Below are 10,467 nucleotides of genomic sequence, written 5' to 3' on the forward strand. Positions count from 1 at the left end.
AAAAACCAAAAGCTTAGAAAGAAATTTTCTAGATAAAATTAAAGTCTGGAGATAGTTTTTTAACTATATTGATTCAGATCTATCCAATTGCTCCAATTTGAGTGAATTATAACAAATTAAAATTTTTAAAAACGAATTTCCCGAAAACAGAATAATTGCTATCATTTTCCTAATGTTATCGACCATTACAGCGCTTGATGTAACGATACGTAAAAACCACTTTCACCAAGAGACTCGACTCGACTCGACGCACTTCCCCGTTTCTTGACTCCGATCGCGATCGTGCATTACATCTAATTCTATTCAACGCTCTGGTATTCAACGTCCTCGCGCTCACACGATTCGAAATTCTATGTGCGCGATCATTCCGAGCGCTGACCGAAATAAGAACGCATTCAGAGGCAGCGTTGGACCGTGAAGGCGAACGCGCACGACGCTTCCATCCCTGGCACCTCACTCGAAGAGGAACACTTTCCTTAGAGGAGGCTGCGCGACTAGAAAATATTTTGGTGTCTTTTTGACGACGGTGGTTTCGCGAGCCTCTGCTCCATCTCCCGAACTTTCCCCGCGACGCATCGCCAACGGAAAAAAAGAAAATAAAGCACGACGCGGAAACACACAATGGTGCGTTGGATCCTCCGATCTTTCTCGGTATTGTGGCCATGCCTCTGGGAACAATCCCCCCTCCCGCGCAGCAACCCGCGGAGTTACGTCGGAGGGACAAATTTCACCCCTAAACGCGCAAATAAAGGATAAAGGACGCCAAATTAGTGCAGTGAAAGCGGCATAAATCAAAATATTAGAAAACAGCCGCGTGGATGGAAGCGGTCGGTGCTGGATGAAGGATTTATGGGGTTGGTCCAGTATACCAGGTCGACGCAAAAGCGAGGGTGTGCCCCTCTACCGATCTTCCCAACCCCCTCTCTATCTTTTCCCCTGTCTCTCTTTCTCTCTCTTTGGGTCTCCTCTCGGTCTCTCCCATTTGCACCACCTATTCCCCCTCTGATGCATTCTGCAGCGCGGATCAGCGCGACTTTTGTTTAAAACATGATCTATCGCTTAAATACCTAAAACCGGACTATTTATGGGTCTGCCACCTAGGGAGGAGGGACGTCACCCCGGCAGGACAGTGGCAGGATCCTCCTCTTCTTTTTTACTCCCCTTTTTCGCCAAGAGCGACGTGCCTATGCAGGTGGAATCCCACGCCTTTGAATTCTCTCTCTACTAACGTGAAACGCTCTTTCTCTCTTTCTCTCTCCGCGTTCTACCCCCATTCGACCTCTTTCATCAACGTAGAACTTCCCCACTTCCCCCCCTCGAGTGCAACGAAATTTGACACGTTCCCTTTATAACGCCAAATATTCTTTTATCATTTGGACACACTTTCCTGGCGGCGCGATCGAGGGTTCGGTACCCTCTCTATCTTTCTCTCCTCCACCTCTCTCTCTCTCTCTCTTTCTCTCTCTCTCTCTCTTCGTTTATTCTTCCATCATGGAATCCTTACAAAGGATAGTATCTGCAGTGATAGCAAGGACAATATAGATCCTCGATCGGCACAAAGCGGCCAAAGAGTGAATGGATATAATATTCCCTTGGACATGCAAATATACTGTGCGCAATTACGCGCTTCTGCAGATCCGAACAATCATCTCGGCTTACACCGTCCGAATGCACGGATTATGTGTCAATAAATACAATATTACTATTACGATTTTCGACAATAGTTATTTATAGGAGAAGTAATTTATATTTGATTCAATGGCTAGATCTTTCATTAGTCAATCTAGTATATTTTATTCTAATCTGGAGTACATTGTAGATTCATTCCCGACCTTATTCGACTTTTAATTTTGAATTAAACCCGCAAACTAATGGAATGTGAACTTTCGACTTATGTGTTAAAAAAAGTTATTTTTGGTGAGAACATACGATTTAAACATTGTTGAACTATTTCAATTGCTTGTAATTGCATATAACAAAAAGGCAAAGTTGCTATGTGGACCGTTTCAATGTCATAGATTTTTTGTCAAAGGATAAAATAATGATATAACACAAAGATGACTTTTTATTATGCATATTTCGGGGGATGTATTTGCTCTCTCTTTATTTTAAATATAATATATAAAAAAAAAGTTTTATATAAGTAGTCTATTTTCGTATATTCAAATTATTATACTTCTTGACAAATTGAAATATCTAATTGTTTTTCTTACAGATTCAAGTACTAACAAGAAGGTTGCAGAATTGTTAATTTCCTAAATTTCCTAACTAGATCATAAACCGATCACCGTACTTTATATGCGTCAACGGTCGAGGAAGAACAAAAAAGGAAGCGCTTGCTCAGGCCAGGAATAAGACATACCTACATTCGTCATTTTCCCGTTTTTCGGCGATGAGATTTTCCACAGCGATACACAGTCGATTCTCGCGCTGCGATAAACACACGAGATGACGAGGGATCGTTGTTTCTGCGCCAAGAAGTGCACAACACGTATCCTCCTTCTATAGTCCCGGCCTAACCGCCGTCACGACAAGACGTATTTGAACAAGTTCGGACCTTATGATTTTTTGGAACGTGTCTTGGAATTTTCCAAGACTTTACTCTCGAAATATATCATAAATCGGAATAATGGCGTTGAGGTATAACTCTTAGAGAGACCTGGAGCCAAATATTGAAGTTGAAGTTGTATCCTCCTTCTCTCTCTCTCTCTCGTTCGCACTTCTTCCCCTCCGCCTCAGAAACGAAAAGCGCACTTTAGATGGACACGTCGATAGATCCACGAGCGAACGAAAGAGAGCAGATGAGGATCCTTCGTGCGACTGAGGTTGTGGCAGCGGAACAAACAGCCGGCAGAGATTCACGGCGAAGATTCTGTCAACCGCTGATTGCGGAAGCCGCGTCTCGAGGAGTATAACTTTCGGCGCTTGAGTGCTTTCTCGCGCCGGCTTCCTTCTGAAAGCTGTCGTGTCATGCGCCTAATTACGTTACTCAATTAGTCGATTAATAGCAACGAGTCAGCGCCTCGTAATGCCAGCGAATCCAGCAAAAAATAAAACGGTGGCGTTGCGACTATCGCTTCGACATCGGCGCTCTTTATTTGCCGAGAAAAAATCGCGCTGCTTTAAACTTTAATGCGTTGCTCCGAGATGTAATTTTATAGTCGCACATGCACGCTGCATCGAAATTATATGCGAGCATCGTTGGCGGCTTCGTGCACGCCGATTCATCGGTATTACCGAGCAAGCGTAATAAATTAATATTATTGCATCCATTAAGACGGAATTAATTGACGTTCGTAACGGTCCTGAGGTTGTCAAAGTTAAATTTCAAAATAAGCATCGACTCCGCGATCAGATCTATTTCTCGCTATCAGAATGTCGAACAGTTCGGCAGAGTTCAAAGAAAAGATATAGCGGTTCTTATGATTGACAGAACGCTGTCTAGATAACGGTAGAACTTTGACAAGCTACTACTGATTGTGAGAAATAGAACCCTCTGTAAAAACAATTAAGAATGTTTTCATACATTTTTTTCCTTACCTATTACCAAAAACATAAATTATGAGAAAAAACTTAATCAATAAATAGGATGAATTTTTGTTATGCGCAGAATGTCAAAATTTAACGAAATAAACACTTCGAAACTATAAGTAATTTTTCTTTTTTCCTTCTTTTGTGTCCCGGAAAAAAAATATTAATTTTGAACATTTTCCAAAGAAATTCTAAAGAGTTCATCCTCCAGCAAATTTAATAAAGTTTTGGAATTTCTTGTTTTAATTTTTTTAATTTAAAAAATTAAAATTTTTAAATTTCTTTGTCTTATTTGTTTCAGATTGTCACACATATTGTAATGTTATTCGCTAGTTAGATGTGTACGGCGACGCTATGCTTACAGCACAAAAAACCTAGACGAAATTTAAAATTCTTAAAAATAATTATTTTACATTTAAAATAATTATAAATAATATGGTCAAAATCCTAAAGATATTGATATCTTATTCATTTTTTTTTTAATATTCATAAAAACCTTCTATCGGCTATCTAAGCCAGAATTTTTCCTTAATAGTTTTCTGTCCGTGCATTTGTCATTATACACAAATACTGAATGTCCAAGTATTTATATTGAACAACTACAAACGCTGGTTAATATTCTTTTTCAATTAACTTCGAACCCCTTGGGGCCTCTTTGCCTTTACTAAAATTTGCCCAAGGACTGAAAATTTATAACAATATACTTCATTGGTGTCGATGCTGATCTGCTATTCTCTTTGCGCGATAACATATTGTCCTCGTTTATTAAACAACCAACGACTACTTCAAGCGCGCAAAAACAAAAGGTGCGAAAGACAGATCGCGCGCGCTCACGACGAATCATCCGATCATCGCGGTGCAATCGCTGGCGAATCTCGTTTTCAATCGAGTACGAAATTCCCAAGTGCGCGCGACAACAACAAGCGACGCTTTAACCGGGCCCTTACGTAAAGGTACCAACTGGTGCGATACGACGACACCGATAAGACAGACCACGCATTGTCGCCGGTACGTAATATGCGCGAGCGCGACGTACTCCGTGAATAATGTATGTAGCTCGCCGTTATCTATGTGGTGACCGTTCGCCATCGACACGGGATATATAGCACGATAAGGAACGACAGAATCGGACAGCGGCCCGATGTCCTGGGTCACCGCAAAGATAAGCCGCGGAATAGAAAAAAATCGGAAGAGGTGAAACGGTGGCGTAAAAAAAGAAAGAAAGAAAGTGAGAAAGAAAACGAACAAAAGATTGGAAGGGGGGGGGGGCAAGAAGGGGAGAGAAAGAAAGAAGTGAGAGAGAGAGGGCAAGGAGAAGTAAAAAATTCATTTATGTATCTCGCACAAGATCGTGGTTCATCGATGCTCTTCTCCGTTCTACGCTTCTATAAGAATACGTCTTATCCAGGGCCGCTTCAAGCGACAGCCGAGACTTACAGGAATTATCCGTTAATTGTAGTAGACGCAATGAAATTATGGGCTAATTACGTACATGTTAGTTGGCATTAATTGAGTTTTCTTTCGTAGTTAACTGAATTTTCTTTTTCTGTTTATATTGCAAATTAGAACTACAATCCAACGAAAGGGAATCGCTAATGAGAGGTGATTAATCACAGGACTGTGGATGAAAACGTAATATTTTCGTAGATAAAAAGAAAATGTAATAATAAGACAAAAATAATTCTTTCTCTGTAAGTTTGTTGTATGAAAATAAATGTTCAATGAATATTAATTGTCAATTTTAAGAAATATAAGCTCAAGCTGAAGTCTCAGAATGTACGAATGTTAAAAACCGACCCTGTTCTCTTCTTCCCCTTCCCTCTCCTCTACGTTCTTCCTTACCCTGACCAACATCACCAGCTATCTTCCTCAATCTTTCGCGATTAGGCTTTTTTCCTTGTTCGCATTGCGACGTGCAATCGCGTTTACAAGCTGTGTCGAGAAACCGCGGCATCGATCGGCCCGAGATGTATTCACGAAGGCTCGTTTTACGGCGCTGTATAACCGATCGGCACGAATCTACATTGCGTATCGTCACGCAGACCGTAGAAAGGACAGATCGATTTGAACGATCGATCGAAAAAATTCAGAACACCGTTCTCGCGTACACATGCAAGAGACACTTTGATAAAGATCTCTCAGAACATTATTTTATTTGTAACGCGAGCTCTATATCGTCACCTCGAAACGGAAGACACTCGAGAGAGCGCAGAAAGAAATAGGAACAGTGACAGAAAGAGTAAATTTCGAAAATTCCCAAAGAGATATTTAGATTGAATTTTCTTTCGATCTAAATTCATTTATTAGATAAATTCAAATTCTATCTCTTAATATCACTGAATATTTCATCTCTGAATATTTCAGCGCTTATTAATAAAAGCAGTAATACATATAATATCTCTAATTGTAAAAGTTAAGTAATTATTAAAATATGAAAAATGTACTTGCAAGATACTTTATAGAAAGATATTGTTTGTATCAGACATATAAAGTTTTTTTTGGCATATTAAGTACTTGATAAATTTCATTGATTTCATATCTATTTTTGAGCAAAGTTAAGTTTTCGAAACATCTATTTTTTCAAAGTTTACATATAGACTTTTCGTTGCATAACAGTCTGAATATTTTTTTGTGCACTTGAAGTATTTTTTACCTTTATGTTACCTTTACCTTATTTAAATCAATGATTAATTTATTCTGTCGCGATTAGTAAATTATTTATTCACGACAATTAACCTGTATTAACTTTTAGAGCTTGATAACGTTTCTCACGATTAGAAAATCCAGAGTTTGCATATATAACTTACGTAAAATACAATATATTTACACAAACATAATTGAGAACGCGAGCGTCGTCGCATGAAATTAAAGTATCTTACGATATCATCCGGACGTTCGCATGAACGTCCGAGCTAAAATTGTCCGTAACCGTTCCGAGTTCGTGACACGTACGACCATGTCTTCGCCGTGGCAAAAATCCATTTTTCATCGGGTGGACGAAGGGAAAGAGGGGTGGAGGGGGTGAAATTGTGGGAGAACGTGATGTTGTTTTACCTGATTCTGACAGAGAACAGGCGAGAGACAAAAGCGGACAGGTTGATTGCGGACGTTCTCGCGCCGTTCTCGCTTTCCGGTACCGGGAATTCGCCGGCTGCGAGACGGCAAGTCGGGATGTTTTTTCTCTCTCTAGCGTCTGACCGTCCGCCACCCCCAGGCCGCATTATCTGATGCTTGCTCTCATCGCCGAAAGAACAAAACGCAAGTGGCCCTATCCGGCCACCATCGCGATCGTGGTACATGATCTACGCGTCGCTCCCGTTATCTTCCGCCGATCGAGGATACTTACTTATTGTTGGCCCCGAGAGAGAGAGAGAGAAAGAGAGGACAGGGAAGAAAAAGAGGAGCTTCTTCCACCCCTCGGGACCACGGCTACCATCTTGCCAAGATTGTGCCCCGTCCTTCGTATCACGTCGGGGCTGCGAACTAGCGACAGATATAATGGATGTCGTGCTCGCACGCGATCCGTTGTTCTACAAGTGCTGCCATGTTAATCGCTTCGACGGAAAAAAACATCCGTTATTGTTAGAGCCCCTTTTCGTTTGGTGTTATCTCGCCGTACGTCGCGAAAGCCCGAGTAAAAGACGAGAAACGTTTCGTCCGTTCCATTCTCTAAGAATGTCGATTTCTTTTCAGTAGTAGCTTAAAGTTAGATTTAAGTTCCAACACTGTTTATAAAAGTATACCAAACATATTGTTAGAATAGAGTTTAAATCATATTCACACGCGCATACACACACATACACACACACATACACACACACACACATCCATATCTGATTTTTTCGCAGAATATGAATAACTATTTGCTCGATCGAGCTATTAAACGTCTGAGAACGTAACAAATCAAAAATAGTGCAAGACATGATATAACGAAGCCGCAAGTATTTACGGCAAACGGCTCGCGAGTATTTTAATGATCTGTCTCGAAGTGATGAAATTCGATTAATTTTAATAACACGCCTCACACATGGATACCTGCCGGACAGTTTTAGCGCTCAGAGGCACGACGTCACGCATTGGCACTGGTGCGACAGGTTATCCGTGCTTTCGTTCGTGGATAAAGCAACGTCACGGCGGCGTGACGCGTGAAACCGGAAAAGTCTGGCCCACGTTGTTACACCCCGCTGGGAGAAAAACGATCGTACAGGTGCGACGCTGTGCGTCGGAAATCGCACCTACCACAGAGACAAGCGCGCCCGTCAGAGGCGCGATAAGAGCCGTGATAAACGCTTTCTTCGTCCCATTAGCGGATCCGGCTCGTTCGAGATACTTAGCATGTGCTTATATATCCGATACATGTACATTCGGAACATTTAGCGTACATACATCGACTGTAGAATTGTCTCTAGAATGTCGTAAGAAAGATTGGGGTCAGATGGCACATTTTTTAGAATTTCGAAGTTGCAACTCCTCAGAAACTAATTGTTGCGTGATTATTGTGTGATTGACAAGCTTGATAGAGACAACATTATTTTCTTCTGTAATAACAGAAATACGAATGTGTTGCAATGTGGCCATTTTTCCCCGGTCAAGTTGGCTATCAACTCGGGATAAGATGGTCACATATAAAATATCCTGATTAGTAATTCCAGGGCCTCCTCGAGAAGTCTCCATAGTTCTGCCTGCTCATCTTTAACGTTAGATCTAATTATAGCGGATTATATTATTTGAAGTTCCACGTCGCTTATATTCCTATCAATTCCTATCAACTCCGACACCGTGCTACGATCGTAAGGACATTTTTCGAAAAAGCAACCCGTCTGATACGAACGTCATATCACATGTCAGGAAAGAAGTAACTGCTTAAAACGCTCGTGTCAGTCCCGCGGCTTCCTCGATACCGTTAATAAAATAAAATGAAGTGAAACGCCGGAGGTGGACGTCTGGCGATTAAATGCATTTCGGCGGGAGGCTGCTCGTGCCTCTGAGCGAGCACGTTTCGAGCCACAACACGACACACGTCGGCTAGACTGGCAACACCGATACGATACAATCGAGGAAACCGATTCTGCGGCGCCGCTGCCGAAGGTGGAATCGCCGATGCGATGACAAAAGTGGATTGCCTGTTCTCAACTGGATTCGGGGACGGCAGAGAGCCATCTAATCTTCTTCATGGGTCAGGCCCCGATCACGGGGGGATCGTGAGAAATCGCGAGGACACGGCAGCGCAGCGAGGGAGGGAGGGAGATCCACGAGCGAAATTAAGCCCAACGGGATCGGATGCTCCGGCGAATTCCGCGGGGTCGCCTATCCGAGGTGAACCGCACTGAGCGACTGCTACAGCGGAATTTAACGTGTTTCTTGGGCATTATCCGCTAGTCCCCGTTTTCCGCGAGCCAACAAGTCCGAGAACGGTAGCCTACTCGAAGTAATTTCTCGTAACGATTATTCGTCCCGTGTCATGTGATCGCGCGGGCGATAGGACGATCGAATTTTTTTTCTGTACATATGAAACCTTAGAAATTTTTAAGTGAGGTGAAATGTAAAGTTCTTAAAAGTACTCGAATGACCCTTTTTATTTAATTTAAGAGTTAAATATTCTGTGACTTAGCTCCATTACGTAATTAAATATCTAAAAAGTCTGTAAATATTTACTATTAGTTTCACATAACTATCATTTAGAATCTTTATGCAGTTAGAAGACTAAAAGAATCAATGATTTTCCAATGAGAGGTTAAAAATACATGTTAAATAACCCGTGATATCGTAAAAATTCTAATACGCATATTATTTCGAAGCAATCGCGTATCATTGCTTCGAAATGATACGTTAAATAAGCTGGCCAAGACGTACGGTCGAGCGATGAAAAATGTTTAAAGTCACTTTTCGAGGAATATCAATTTCCCCTGAGCACACGTACATCGTACGTCAGTCACGACTTTATCTAGCGACTGTTATCTGTTGGACACTATCTAGCAGTCTATTTCGGTACGAAGCACTTTTACGTTAAGTCTTCCGCCTATTTTCCGCCTCGAATTCCAGCAATATTATTTTCCATCCTCGGTACGATATTCGCTGCAAGCTGGCAGAAAATTGCCGGAAAGCAGCATAAAAATATTTTGAGATTGAACGCAGAATGCTACTCTCTTCTCCTCTTCCGCCTTCTTCGGGATGCTCGGCGAGTCCTCCTGATGCCTTTAAAGATGGTGTTGCAACGACCAAGATAAAATTTTCGAAATCGATCTAAGGCTTTCCATGAGACTCCACCTGCGGCTAAGTGATATTTCACTGGCGCCACGAAGTATCTTTTGGGACCTTTCAGAAAGGGGAACGCGACTAATCACATCTTTGCTCAGCAAAAGCGTGTTTTTAAACGAACGAAAGATTTAAAAAATTATCAAATTTACGTAATCATAAGCACAATCATAATCACTATGCAGTAATAATCATGAATTATTATATATAATTAGTATCACGTTATTAAAATATCCATTTCGGATATCAGAAAATTCTCAAGCCAAAATATGTTCAAAGTAAGTTCTACACGGTCATTTTCAAAACTACTGCTTGTTTGCGTAAATATATTTACACAAAAATAAAGTCGTTTCATGCAAATTACTGATGTATGTTCTGCTAAATATTTAAGAAACCGTCCCATTACTAAACATACATTTCTCTAAATAGCGTTTCTTTGGCATAGATAAAATCGATTAATCAGAAAAGCAGAAAAGCATTTTAAAAATATCCTAGAATGTTAAAGAATACAAAAATGTAGTTCTAAGTTAAGTCACGCATAAATATTCACATTTGCAATATCACGCTGATATCGGTCGACCGAAAAAGAACCGAATCTCACGGACATTAGAGAGCATCACTTCGGTATTAATCGGCTATGCCGGATTTCCTCGGTAATAATTCCGCCTCGTTGGCGGGCAA

Source organism: Odontomachus brunneus, unplaced genomic scaffold, assembly GCF_010583005.1.
Source record: "Odontomachus brunneus isolate Ranch 3 - 2012 unplaced genomic scaffold, Obru_v1 Obru_scaffold_008, whole genome shotgun sequence".
In the NCBI taxonomy this organism is placed as follows: Eukaryota; Metazoa; Arthropoda; class Insecta; order Hymenoptera; family Formicidae; genus Odontomachus; species Odontomachus brunneus.